Genomic DNA, 10,536 nt, shown 5'->3' with positions numbered 1-10,536 from the left:
GCAAATATGAAATTATTTTAATATCATTAAATGATAAAGTATTTAAAATGCATTCTGTTGACTTAACCAGTGGTTGATCATCTTGCAGCATGCAGCATTGAAACAGCAATTGGTAGTATGCACTATTTGATTTGTTATGAGTGTCCCTATATTTTTGTTTGACACTGTTTTATGCTGTAATAATAATGTATTTATAAAATTTATTATATCGTGTGTTAGACTTGCTATATTGTACCCAATGTTGTAAGAATTACTTAAAAAAACATATTCTTTGAAGTAGATATGGGGAAGTCACTAAAATTCAGAGATGTCTTCTGGCTACTTACAGAATTCAAGAAGGCTTGAAAACGTTCCCAGATATTCCTGTCGTCTCTTAGAATTGGAAAATCGGTCTTTAGTTTATGATATAGAAGTATTTTGAAAAAGAAAGAAATGAAATATTCACAAATTCCTGAATATTTTGCTAATTCCTGGGGGGGAGGCGTCCTCTACCTAGGAGAAATGTATGCAGGAGAAAGAGTAATCCTGTCTTAGAAATCAGAGGTTCAGTTCACAAAACAAAACTGCCTTTGGAATGTCTAGGGAAATGAAAGGCAATATAAAGTATACAAATCAACACTTTTGCTTTAGTTTCAGGTATTTAGTGGTCAGCCTTATATGCCCTTCAGCTGTGGTACTTAAACACCACCATTATATTATAGACTCATATAGCTGATGTGTAATTGTGCATGTATGCATATGTACACAATTATTTATAGAAATTAATCTCATAGCCTCATTTGCTGCTACTCTCAGCAAATTGAAATGGGTGTATTAGCCATAGGTAGAATAATACCTTTCTCAGCAACAGTGTTTCCCTCTTTTTAAGTGGCAAAATCTGACTTTGGCAGCTGGTTATTTGCAGGTCTGCTGGAAATAAGCAAACTATTGCTCTGTTAGAACTTGCAGCCTTCTTTCAAATTCTCTTGTTACACAGCTTCTTAAAAAAAATAATTACACAAGTTTCTAAGTAATAGCACTGGGATTAGTTGTCTGTGAATTCATCTTACAGCTTGTTCAGATAAAATTACAATACTTCTGTTCTCTTTGTAGGCTTATGAGTAGGCTACTTGTGCCATGGTTGCTCCGTGAATTTTTTCTCTAATACGTAAGTTACATTTTCCTTATGCCAGGAAAATGGAAATTTCTACAGAACGGGGTTATTGTGGGTTTTTTTAATAGTAAGTGTAGTACTGTTGCAGAAGACACAAGAGTGACTGAACCTGGTCAGACCAAAGGTCTGTGTAGCCCAGATTGTGTCTCCAGCAAGGGCCACATGTGGATGCCTAGGGAGGAATATAAGAACAAGGCATGCAGTGATTTTTCCCTTGAGTCCTTTTAGAGCCTCCAAATACACGGTATTCAAACTTTTTGAGTGATGATTATACTTTAAACATAGAAAATAGTATTATCTGAAGCTTTTGGATAAACAGGATACTTGTGAGGGCAGAATTCCTTTCTCTGCTGACCCAAGTAACAACATACTCAGTAAATGCCAAAGATGTTTTCTCAGGAAAACAAGTTATTTATTTATATATTTATAGGAATTCTTAAGGAATTAGATTTCCTTTTTTTGTTTTAATTTAAAAAAATAATAATCTGAATTGGGAAGAGCATCTTGAGTAGTTTAAAAAGAACCATTTGCTTGATGAATTTCCCAAATCCTCAATATGAAGAGGAAGGTAGGTCAAGACACGTTATATCTGGGCACAGATGAAATAAGGTGATTTCTAGTTCAGGAAGAGATGTGAGAGCTGCAGGAGTCATCACCTAACTGATACTCTGAAGAAGCAACAGTATTTTTGTTGACCTCCTGAGTTGCACTCTGGACCTATGGGCAAAACCCGATTCTGTTTTAAATGCTTCTCTGGCTATTAACATAGTTATGATCTGTATCTACAGTCAGGCAAATTTGAGGATAGTCTTTGAAGTTTAAGGAAAGTCATAGCGATGGAGGAGGTGTCTGTGCTTCTTATCCTTTCCAGAAAGAACATGCTGTGTTAGAAGTACTTCTAAGTGTCATTACCTCTTTTGACAGGTCTGTTTGGGTACTACTTTTGTCTTGCTGTGGTTTGTGAACTTCAAAAGGTACTTGGTCAAGAATTGTACTTTCAGTTTTCTCTTTCTGGAAGTAAAGGCAAGAGGAAGTTATTTATGGTTTTCATTCTGGACTCAAATTCACACCTAACTTGTCCTCTCTCTTCTCAATGCGAAAAAATTGCAAGCTTGAAAAGTGCTTGGTATAAATAAAGCTTATAGCTCATATGAAAATAAGAGATTTCAGTCTAGGTTATGATGAAAGGAGTGTCTGCAGAGGTTTAATAAACCAGTTAGCCACAAATAGAGGTAGTCAGTACTTGGCAGTAGTAATCAGAGCATCAGTCTTAATTGTAAGATACTACCTAGACACAGATAACCTCCAGAACATGTCCAGATTTGGCAATTTTACTGAAGTCTTCAGATAACATAATACATCTTTAAGCCATTTAAACATTTCCTCTATCTGTGGTATAAAGCAGCTCCCACCCACTTGACATTACAGACTAAATGATTCAGACCTACTGGCTCTTGGTTGTGGAAAAATCTGCCTGGAGGTCAGTCGTGGTTCATACCACAAGCAGCCATCCTTTTTTTCAGGCTGCTTAACTTCAGTCTGCATTTTCAAATGGACACAATATCCTCAATTTCAGCTGCGATTAATTAAAGGTCTGCAAAGAATCTTATGCAAAGCATAAACACTTCTGCATGCTCTATGCATGTGGCAGACTGTCTGTGAAAGTTAGCTGGCCCCTGTTCTGTCCAAGCAAAAAGGAAAAGAGATGACTGCAATTCAAAGAAGGCCAAAACCGAGAAATACTGAGAGCACCCAGAGGTGGCCATTGCTGCCACCCTGATGGTAATGCCGTATGAATGCTGTCCTGCCTGCTGGAAGAGCAGCAAATTGTTCCAGCCCAGAAACTGCTTTAGTAGTGTCAGAAGAGTTCTGACGGGTCCCTGGAAGTTTGTCCTGAAGTTGGAGGAGTGTTTCTCCGCGCCCCCCGTTTCCTGTACACAACCATCAGACTCTCGTAATCCCAACTTGGCTATTTCTGTTCTGATTTAGAAGCCCACGTGGCTTCTATGCATGGACCAGAGTGTATCTGGTGATGAATGATGATCAATCGGTTTTTTTCCTTTTTCCTAGTACTAAACAGTTTGGGGCATGGGGGGGTTGATTCCATAGGGTTTTTTTAACACAAATGCCTTTTTCCTTTTGACAACTGTCTGAAATATGTTCCTTTAAGAACCTCCTACATGGTATGTATTTGCAATTTGTAAACACAATATGTCAGAGAATGATTTGATTCAGTGGTGAGGCAGCCAGCTATTTGTATGTCATGAGGTCTAAGGGAAACAAACTGACCCTCAGCCTTCATGCATCCAGCCAAATTCTGATGGGACCCTCAAATAGCTCTGGCAAAGTGTTCTGTTTCTTTTGGACTTGAATGCTTGTTTCTGTGAAGACGTGTAATTATTTCTTCCTTTATTTTGCTGCACAAGTGACCAAGAGAAGCAGCTTCAAACCAAATGTGAGTACTGAGGTTCTTTTCCACTATTCCTTTATCTGACAACGTTTATGTGTGGTAGCATACAAGGTATCGAATTTAACATTTTGAGCAAGTAAGCAGGAACTTTCTTCTTCACACACAAAACTGCTAATTAAATTAGATGCAGAATTCTAAACATATATCGGGAGATGCCACACTTGTTTTGGATGCAGTTGTTTTCATTTGATTATTTCGCTCGCTCATTCATTTACAAGAAGATTGTTTGGGGTTTCCTTTGTAATGAGATGAGGATTAATTTTGTTTACTCCAAAGAACAATCCAACAAAAAACATGTATGCTGTTTCCTGTGACATTTCAATCACCGTTTTTATCTCTTAGCAAGCTTTCATAGCTATTTGCTGTTGCAAGAAAATTTTCTAGATAGTGTCTTTTCTGATAAGGTAAGTCACTTGTTTCTAGCATAACTACTTTTAATGCTTAATGTGGATTTTTGTTGTTGTTGTTTTTAAATAAAACCAGTTTCCAAGCTGGTGTTTATAGCAATATTTTCACTTGTTATAAAAATCAAGTATAATCTCTAAATTCTCCCTCCACAAGACACTGCTTATCTTTCAGCTATCACAGTTTTAGAATCATAATTTTGGTTTGGAATTTGAAGGGAAAGAGTATAATAGAAGGGATATACCACTGTTACTGAAGTGGTGCTGGAAGTGTCTGCCTATATTGCAGAACTGAAACCGTTAGGGTAACAGTGGCAATAGTCCTTTACGTCTAGTACATTAATTGTACTGCTACCTAATTCTATAATGGCAGTCTTTTTGATAATGAGATTACAATTAAACTTGAACAAAACTATCAAATGTAATGTTTGAAAATATATTTCTTTAACTGTCCCGGTTTTCAGAAGATGTGGGTTTGTATCTGGAGCTGGGCACATAATCTCTTACCTTTAGAAAACAAGTTTCAGATGCTTTTTTTGGTTTGTGGTTAATATTTTCACTCATATTTTTCTTCTGTTTGTGTGATGAGTTGACGTTTCTAGAGTAATTTAACAGAACAGGCTGTAATGGATTTAATATGTTAACTTTATAACAGATTGCTGATGGTCTTCCCATGTGATTTTATTGCAGTGTCACAAAAGTCGCTTTGATTCAAAGTTGTGTAATTGGTAGAAACTTAAGGTGACATACTAACTTTCTTGTAGTATTAGAGCAAAATGGAATCAAAAGCTGCTTGAAAGAGAATCTGATCAGTTGGGAACTATGGCATCTCTGTATTATTTCCAGGCAGTCATATTTTACCAAGCGTCTATTTTTGATTGACTTGGTAAGACATATGTTCTGTGGCCTCTACACCAACAAGCCCAGCTTTCTTCATCTTTTGCCATGTCTGAGTTTTATTTCTCAAAAACAAAGTGAAAAGCTTTCAGTACTGCCTAACCACAGACAGACAGACTGTTAAGATGTGAAAATCTTAACCAGCATGCTTCCAAATGTCAAGCCCAGTATCAGAGGGTGAAATTGTGACCCTTTTTGAATGGGCAGCCCTCCTGTTGACCAAACAAGCTCTAGATGCTGTTCAGGAGTTTAGATCACCTGGGGAATAAAACTGACCTGAGATTTTCGGCATGCTTCCCTGCCAATTAAGGGTAAGATGATGTCTTACGTCTAAGTCGAGGATGCTTGGTAAAGTTCATGATTTCCAGTTCAACTGTTCTATTAAAATCTCTAGAGTCCAAGTTTGGAAGTTGGCATGGTGAAATGGTGCTGATGGTTCACTTGAGCTCCTGCAGTGGAATTTGTTCTTCTGGGAAAAGGGTGTGCAGCTCTAGTAAGAAATGAAGCTGTGAACTCCTTGTTTCATATATCTGTATTTTCCTTTAAAATGTAAGAGGAATGAAATAAGGACATTTTTGTAGAAATACGCAAACATTACTTCAAAAACACTGAACTGAGATATTAAAAACAAGTTAATAAAACCCCAACACATAAAATTCTGTGGGAGAGATACAGTGAGGGACGAGACTGTTACAAATGCTAACTGATCTCCCTTGGTTGCCTTTATAATGATGGCTAAATTAAATTTCTGCTAGGAGTCACCCTGGAGAGGAATTTATCTCTCTCCTTTAACTGTAAAAAATGCCTTGTTCGTCAGCCTCGGTAGGCTTAGGCTGGCTTCTGTGCATATCCCTGTTCTTCTCTGGTATTGTAGAGTACACATCTATCATCCCTTCTTGTTTCCCTTTCTTAGAATAAGAGTTTTCTTTGATTCTGCTTCATTCAATGCTAGTATGTTACTTTTCTTCTCAGCTATGATTGCCTTTGAGTTTGAATTTGCTCTGGGTCCATACACGAGGACTGGTAAATTCTTGCACATCTCAACATATTACAGATAATGGTTCTGAACAGGCTGCCCGAGCTGGTTGCTGGCCTCAACTTGGAGGTTTTATATCTCAGATATATTTTTCTTCCTGTAATGTGTCTTTGTTGCCCTGGTAGCAGAACTGATAGAAAGAGTGACCACGTGACAGCATGGGGTAGTTGTTGATAGAGCGCACACACACAGGGGACCAGAATTCAGACCAGAGTGACCGGCTGATCTGTGCCTCAGTTCCCCATCGGTGAGCTGGGTTTGTTACAGTGGGGAGAAAAGTATTAATTGAAAACAATATTATCCAAGACTGTCTGGAAACAACCCAAATCCTTCATAACTAGGAACTCTCTCAACCACCGTGGCCCTGAGATTTGACACAAAACTAGAGAAATTCCACTCGGAACATTTTGCGTAAGAATATTAGTCATAACCTCAGAGACATTAAGGACAATTGCAGAGTTCACAACTGGAACATTTTATTGGTTCAGCTAATTTTGGAACTCTGGCACTGGAAGCTGACCACCCAGCAACGTTCGTACAGTGCTTTTACCTGTCCCGGAGCAGTGCCATGGACACAGACTGATGAGCAGACCCAGCTACTGACAAAGGTGTGGTGGCTGGCCCTTTTTCTTCCCAGTCCTCCGGGTTTGCTCTCCAACCTTGAGCAAGTCAATTACTTGCTTTGACAAGCATTAACCTTTCCTGTAGGCAAGTATCTCACAACTGTGTTTTAGGATCATTTTATTATTGTTGTTAGAAAAGCGTTCTGAAATATTTGAAAGGAAGGCTGTAAAATACTTCAGAGGTTGTAATTCTATTTATCAGAAACCCAGAGCAGTATTAGGCTGTAAATCATTTTATCAGGAGCCCAGTCTTCCTCAAGTGAGCTCTTCAAGTTTCAATTTCAGCTACATCATGATTCATTTATATTTTATAACATGCAAAATTGTGGCATAATTAGAGTTCTGTGAGTCTGGGATTCTATTTGCATTTTAAAATAAAGGAAAAGATTAGGGGGGAAACTGTTTCATGCTGTTCTTCTAATTGTCAATCTTTGTTTAGTTTGATGCTTGCAAATTGAAGAGCATTGAGAAACATTTCAAATTAAAAGCTCACAATATTTGTGTGGGGTTTTTTTAATACAGTAGCAGAATTCTTAATTTGTTTAATTACTTTCTTAGATGTTTTACTGAAAATATTTACCAAATTTAACATAAATTAGCAGAAAGTACTTGAACTGTATTTGTTCCTTAATGCAGTTGCTGCTGCTGCTTACCACTCTCCTCCTCAGACCAACCTTATCCCCCACAGCTGGTCAGAGTTACCATCTCTGAGCATCATCCCATGCTGAAAACTGGTCAGTTCTATTCCAGGTTTGCAAAGTTGGTTGCTGCATGCCAGGCTTCATGTCATCACTTGATAAACTTTACTAGTTGCGGTGAACTCGTTGTTCCACAATATCCTTGAGTTAAACAGCATGTTCGTAAAATGTTCCTAAATGTTAGAAAGGAATTTATTCATCCTTGCCAAATTTCTTCCAGAATGCTAAGACTTTGCTGATGGTTGTTATTTGTCCGAGTCAAACCCTGACTGTCTCAGGTGTTCAGATAAACTTTGTCCTTAATTTTCCTTCAGTCACAATAGGGCAATCCTACAATGGAACCAGCTTTTAGGTAATGTGTATTTATAATCATAGAAAGAAATCCATTCTGAAAGTCATAGTGCCAAAAACAAACAAACAAAAAGGACCTTTTCACATGCCAGGACATTACAAAAATCCCAGCAGAGCAGTAACTGAAGGGTCAATAACCTCACATCATAATAAAGACAGACAGAATACCACGGTCTACTCATTGCAGGGTCTAATTTTAAACCATAGCCCCTTTTAGGAAGATAGACTATGTTAAAATAGAAAGAAATATGTTTAATGTCTGGCACAGAGATTTTAAGGCTTAAGGGAAATGTTAGGAGACCCAGTCACATAATCCTTCAGCAGACCTTATCTTCTAAGTATGCAGAACAGGTAACGTAAGGGGCACAAGGATTTCAAGTACATGGCAAAGGTCACTGCAGGACATGAACAAACCCCAGGGCTGAGTCTCTCTGTTGCTGCTGACAGGACATGAGGATTGAAATTAAAACAGAATCGATGCCATGATATACTCTTCTCTTGTTTGACAGGACAATATCTACTGAACTACTCAAGACCCAAGAGACCTTCAATTAACATTTGTTTTCTGGTTATTGGATGATGCACAAAGCCACATATTTAAAGAAAAGGGAAAAAAAAAAGGGGGGGGGGGAGAACCCCAAAACAACCAACAACCCAATGAAACTTAACATTTTTTTCTATACTCATACTAGTAACACTTCATTATTTTTCCTCCCTGGCAGAGAACAAGGAAGAAGCCGAAGGCCGCCGCTTCCTGCCCTTACTTCCACATCAGCCCCGTTCCTAAAGGGGTTCACTGCCTTCAGAAGTCCTGTTGTCAGCTCTCTTCTAGAACTGAGTTTTTACATTTTGAGTCATATATACTTTTGCTGTGATGGAATGAAATGTGCTGGTTTACTATCAACAGTGAATATAGGACACATCATAGAAAATGTGTATATCTGCATATTTTATCTTTTTTTTTCTCCCAGCCCCAAGACCAGCAGCCCACCCTTGATGCACCTGCACAGTTAAACTAGTAATGTTTTCCATCTTTACAGTGTGTTTAAACCAAATACATGGCGGAGAATAAAAGAACAAAGCTACCCTGCTATAATTCCACAGCTTTGGTAAAATGCACGTGCAGCTGAATTGTACTAGTTTGTGACTGCAACCTTGGTCCAGGTGTTGAGACTTCATAAGTGAATTGTGCCTAGAGCTCCCAAACAGATGTGAGGACACCAAGCCTAACATGCAGTGGTAAAAACCTAGTCCATAAAATTTTAAATCACCTAATTTGACATGCATTAATTGAGTTAACTTATTCAGCTACATTAATTTACATACGTATGCGAGTGGTTTTGGGGTCCTGTTCTAATAGAAGACAAAGCAGGTGTTCGTGTAGCGTGGAGGGAAACAGAAGGAAGTTAAATACATTCCATGTATTTTCATGTTGGTTGGTGATTCTGGAAACCTTTCTCACCCTCTGTCTCAGCTGTATTGTATAACCAGTTAATTACTGTAAAAGTGGTAGTGGCACAAAAAAAGGACCACATCTTTCAGGTTTTCTTCACCATGTTAGACCTTTCATGGTCTGCCCACCTAGCAGTTACAATATATACGTATGTATTTTAATAAGGCTGTGTTATTATTGGATCCCTGTATTCCAAAGACAGTGCAATTGCAGAGGATCGTTACTGCTAGGTAGCGTAACGATACCTATGTGTTAATTGCCAGAAAAAATGCAGGAAAAGAATGCCTTGGTTTATAATCAGGCTGTTACTAGTTCTACTCAATGTTTCTGCCCATTCCTTCTCTCCTTGATCCTACCCCTTGGGACTGCCCATCTTGAAGCCTGTTTTCCCTTGGGAAGGTCGGTGGAGGCACATCATGGAGTCCCTCTCCACAGGAAGGAGGTGGCCACAGCAGTGGTCACCCTAAACAGTTCATAGGTAGCGTGAAGAGAGGGTATTTATGCTACATTTGTCATTGCCAATATTTCTTAGATTGTATATTCCTGCGGGCATAATAAGCAGCCTAGGGCTCGTCTGCAGAATTACATCATCTCTGTTTTCAGTGACAGGTTCCATAAGAAGTGGCAGCCAAGGCTGATGGAGCTCCTCAGGCAACACAACTGGCCGTTCATCGGACCTACAAATCTAAATACCCGGAAACAACGACAACTGATGTAGAGATCTAACATACCAATTCTCCTTACAGTAACCTTTGCTTTTCCTAAGCTGTAATGCCACCTAGCTCATGACAATCTTTTAACGGGGCTCAGATCAGAAATCTTTAGTTTTGGTTCATTTTTATAAGGTGTCATATTTTTATTACAAAAGTGCTGCGGTTCAGTTTATTTTTTCCTCAGAAAACTAGGTCAGGTTGGCACAGTGCAGTTGGGAGAGAAAAGAGAAAGGCTGTGCCACTGCATCAGATGCTTTATTACGACTTGGGGGTTTTACGTTTGGTTTCAGGGGAAGGAGGTCTTTTTTTTTTTTTTTTTTTTTTTTTAATAGGGTAATGAAAATCCTTTCCAGTTTTCACTTGCTGCTAGCATTGCTGCTGCTGATGATGATCTTTTCTTATTGTTCATTTTATTTTTTAAAGCAGTTCTAAAGTAGGTCACAGGCTTCTAAAGAACCCAGCTAGAAGAAGTTGTCCTGCATAGTCAGTTGAAGTTTGGTTGTTTTTTTTTTAAAGGATTTTAATTCATGTGATGTACCCATTCTCACACAACACGGTACTCTTCATCCACCTTTCTGTCCCTGAAGTGAAACGTAAGGGCGAGGGAAATTCAATCTCTGCAGGTGATGCAAAGACAAGAAATGACCTATTTTTTATTGAGATCTTAAAAGTTTGCAGTCAGCATCAATGTTGCCTATTGAAAGTCTGTTACCTCTTGTTAGTGGCAGGGCTGTTCCG

General features: G+C 38.5%; 1 protein-coding gene across 1 annotated transcript in view; it reads left to right on the top strand.

Annotated features, from left to right (window-relative positions):
- The first annotated feature begins 316 nt into the window (after positions 1-316).
- The window catches only part of FHL5 (four and a half LIM domains 5), a 31,637-nt gene continuing 21,417 nt past the window's right edge, over positions 317-10,536 (top strand). Inside the window, exon 1 of the mRNA XM_040597815.1 lies at positions 317-3,608. The gene's annotated coding sequence lies outside the window, so the exon portion shown is untranslated. The remainder of the gene's footprint in view (positions 3,609-10,536) is intronic.

The sequence above is a fragment of the Falco naumanni genome, chromosome 6, assembly GCF_017639655.2.
Source record: "Falco naumanni isolate bFalNau1 chromosome 6, bFalNau1.pat, whole genome shotgun sequence".
NCBI classification, from domain to species: domain Eukaryota; kingdom Metazoa; phylum Chordata; class Aves; order Falconiformes; family Falconidae; genus Falco; species Falco naumanni.
Note: the sequence above shows the minus strand (reverse complement) of the source record. Positions and strands in the feature narration are given on the sequence as shown.